Raw genomic sequence first — 4194 nt, forward strand, 5'->3', positions numbered from 1 at the left:
TGTTTTTCACCTCCCTTTTATGACTCTTGCCTTGATTTAATAGTCTAGCCACACTTGTCTCACCTTTTGCTGTTGAATTTATTAATGTTTTCTATCCTTTGTAACACACTGTGAAACTGTTTTAAAAAGTGCTATATAATTAAAGATTATTATTATTACCCATGCAGAACTCCACAGTTGGAATTGGTGCACCCATAAAAACAACTGAGTGGTGATTAAGTCAAGGTCTGAATTGGACCCACTGATTTTGAAATATTTAAAATTAGCTTCTATAAAATGTACCTGTAATGAGAGATAAAGTATTTTGTAGGAATGTTTTGTTAATATCTGAAGGAAGGATAGCGTGATGAGATGTTGTATTCCATAAAGAAAGCTCCCAGCAGGAGAGAGTCTCTCTAAGGTCGATGTAGTGAGATACCTTGGGTTATGAAGTGAAAGGTCACGGGTTTGATCTTTATACATTAAAGCAGTGCAGTGACCTACACTGTATACACTGAAGGTTCAGGGAAAGGTGAGGTCAAAGCAATTGAATGCAACAAAAAGAAAAACATCATGCAACATTACCAATACACAGGATGCAATGTTACAATCCTTTGTGCCATAAACCAGGGCGAGCTCCGCAGAAGCCCAATTCAGATGTCAAAAGGATGATGCGCTAACCTGAAATAGTTACCACAAAGGACAGGCTCGGCTGTCATGAATCTGCAGGGACGGCTGACCTTCTGGCTTCAAACAGCCCGCTCAGCAGTTCAGAAATCAAACTGTATCAGCAAGCAGTAAGATAAGTGCATTTTATGTGGGACAGACATTTTACATCCTGACAAAATATGTCTAAGAATAGCGATATCTAAACATAAGGGACAGGAAGGGTCCTCACCTACCTATAATAAATCAAAATTGACTTTCCTCCGTACCCCACAACTCCCTCCAGCCAAGTTTCTTCCTCTCTACACTTTCCCAAATTATCCACTTGGCCCTGTTTTGCCTGAGAGACGCCTCAGCACACCTTGCTGCCTCCTCCTGCTGACGTATTTGCTCCACAAACATCTTTCTTTTCCCTGAGGGAGTTGCCTTACTCCATAAAGTTTTGCCCTAAGCCTTATAGTCCTATAGTCCTCCCCTCCATGCCAAAAAATGGATTCAAGTAAATTAAGCTTCCATTGTTATTTATCAAACAGGATATTGCAGCATATTGTTCTTACCATCAAACACAGGGATGAAATGAAAGGTTAAGGCTGTTACAGCAACCAATTACACTGCTGTGCTGCTGGAAATAAATGATACAACAACTCGCTAGAAAGTGGAATTCTGTTGGAAAGTCTAACAGTTGGAGCAGATAAAAGCAGAAATTGTGATAAACATAAACATAAAAAACAGTTCTATAGAGCAAAAGAATGTACAAAAAACATTCTAGTTGCAGCCATTTAAGTTTCTTAATTTATTTCACTTTTCACAGCATCAGCTCGCCTCAAGAAACAACAGAAATATTCAAACCTGTTCTTCGGCATGGCAATCTGCGCCACAATCTACCAGCTGTTCTTTACATTTTATTCGGCTGCATCTGTATGTGACATGCCAAATGTGTGTATAAAGGTCAGCAAAGTAGAGCTGATTCTGATAGTGTGGAGAATATTCTGATAGAGCCGTGGTTATCACATGTGTGAGAGAAGAAGGTCCCCCTCTCCACTGTAGAGTTGATTTTAGCTTCTCAAGCTATATACTATGATTGATGTCATTTGGTGCCATCAGTGACAGCTTAAATTGGTGTAGAGTATGGTCATGCTGAATGGAAAAAGCAACTTAAATGGAGCTAAATCCTTGACAAACAGATGTGAGCCAGATGTTGCAGCCACAGAGACCCCCAAGATGGATTTAACGTTCCACTGACTGTAGAAGCTGCATGATCTGGATGTGCGTGTTTATAATCAAAGGAGTGACGGCACGTGCCGACTGTTGTTCCATCAAGCAAGTGTAAGTGACTGGTTAAGCCAGCATTTTATCATATCTACAGTATTTAGTATGTATGTATCTTTTCATCTATTGTAGCACTCAGCACTACAAAATAGGAAAAGACTTCATCACTGTCAATTAAGGTATAACATTTATAATATGAGACGGAAGGTGTGTGTGAAGCTTTATTTGGAATCAGGTATGCATACAATTTGGAAAAAAATGAATAAAATAAAAATCTTAAGCCAAAGTTTTTTATAAATGATGCCCCAGAGCCATATACTGGTCTTCTGCACAGGCCATTTCCAAAGAAATAAATAAAAAATGAATAAAATACAATCAGAAAGCACTGTACTTCCAAAGAGGGAAGGGCGGAGCTCCGGTTAATATATTCCAACCATTCATAAATTAAATGAGTCACAGAGTATAGAGCTAAATATAGAAAAGGACTATTGCCAAAAGATCAACTTAACAATAAACCCAGATAAAAAGACATCAATAATGTGAAGGTAAAACGATCATAGTTTACCATAAATAGAAGTCATTATTTATATGAGCATTATTTATTGCTTCAGATATTTGCATTAAAGAACAGCCTGTACATGAAATTCACTTAAATGTAATAATACAATACAACTGATGTGCTCCATAATCGTATTAAATGGTGACGCGGCCTTCAGGTCACACAGTAGGCAAACACTCACTTGAGTAGACCGTGTTCGCATTTCAAACCGTTACTCCTGTGCCTAAAGAATTACATAATAGCATTTCATTTCACATTGAGGCAATAGGATCTAACTGTAATTGTTCAATTTTGGGAGTATTGTGAAGACTGTATAACTAACTCTACTGTACTGCGTACGGAGCATACAGCCTTTGGAATAGATGTCAATGTAAAAAGCTGGACTTAATGTGGTCACTGACCTTTTGAAGCGCTTTAATTTTGGGGTATATCATTAAGATGGAACACTTGGCTATTAAATGACAAATTCAAATTAATATTTCTTTCTTATTGTTTTTCCTGAACACCTGAAAAATAACGAAGGTTGACATGATTTAAATGATAATTGTCAAAATGCAACAACCTGGTCATTGTGGTCTTTTTTTTTTTTTTTTCACTTTTATATCTCTTTGATAAGCCTGATAACCTGATAAGCTCTACTCAAGTCTCTTAACTACAGCAACTAACCTACATTGTGACAAAAAAGTTTTTCTGTTCAAAGCATCCAAATGTTTATCAAGAAGAATATTTGCAAGTATCATCAAAGCTCATAGAAACAACAGAAACAAAATTATCTAAAAAAAGAAACCAAAAATGTGAAAAAAGCATCATATATTGTCAAAACTGCTAAAGCTCAAGCTATTCTGCTCATTTCTCAATATCCAGTCAATTAAGCACTAGACAAGAGTTACATTATTTTGCTGTATATGCATAACATAGAAGCTAACCTTACTGGCTTAATGGTGCTTTTCTAAAAGCAGGGCATATATACACGTGTCCTAAACTACAACCATACATACAGAGTTCTCAACATGGTAACCTGAAAACATAAGCTGCCACTATCACTTTAGCTTGAAGTCCGTCCCCTTTTAATCCTCTACATAAACAGATAAAACAATATGTAATGACAATTGTAACACTGGTTTTGAAAAAGTAATTGCAGGAGATTTCAGTGCATTCATAATGAGTTATCACACTCTGAAGGCAACACATTTAGCATGGCTATTCTTCTGCTTTTAACGAGGAAGCAAAGTTCCATGTGCCCGGGCCCAGCCTCGCATGTCGGACTCAGACTTCTGGCCCATTTGTACAAAGCAAGAGTTTCAAAGGTAAAAGCCGGTTTTAGGAGTAATAACACAGTAAAAATGTTGTTTTGCATAGCATTTGGCCTTGCTGCACTTCTCAACACCATCTGGACTCAAGGAGAAAATATAAATGCCAAATGCTAAATGTCAGAATTTGTGGCAGAAACTAATCAGTGATCGGAGTTCTAGTATGAGATAAATGAAACCATCAGTAAGGAAAATAGTAGATTATCATACAAGTACAAAGTCAAGGCAAACATGGCAATATTTTTCTATCGCTATGGACATGCAATGTAATGCAATGAAATAAGAACTAAAAAAAACTCCACTAATCAATGATACAAATAAGGACTAAGTGCTTGGCATTGTTTTGGATTGCGTTCCAGTTATCAAATCCTGAAGTGGTTGTCAGGAGGATGGATGACCCTCTTATGGAGG

This window comes from Centroberyx gerrardi, chromosome 9, assembly GCF_048128805.1.
Source record: "Centroberyx gerrardi isolate f3 chromosome 9, fCenGer3.hap1.cur.20231027, whole genome shotgun sequence".
In the NCBI taxonomy this organism is placed as follows: domain Eukaryota; kingdom Metazoa; phylum Chordata; class Actinopteri; order Beryciformes; family Berycidae; genus Centroberyx; species Centroberyx gerrardi.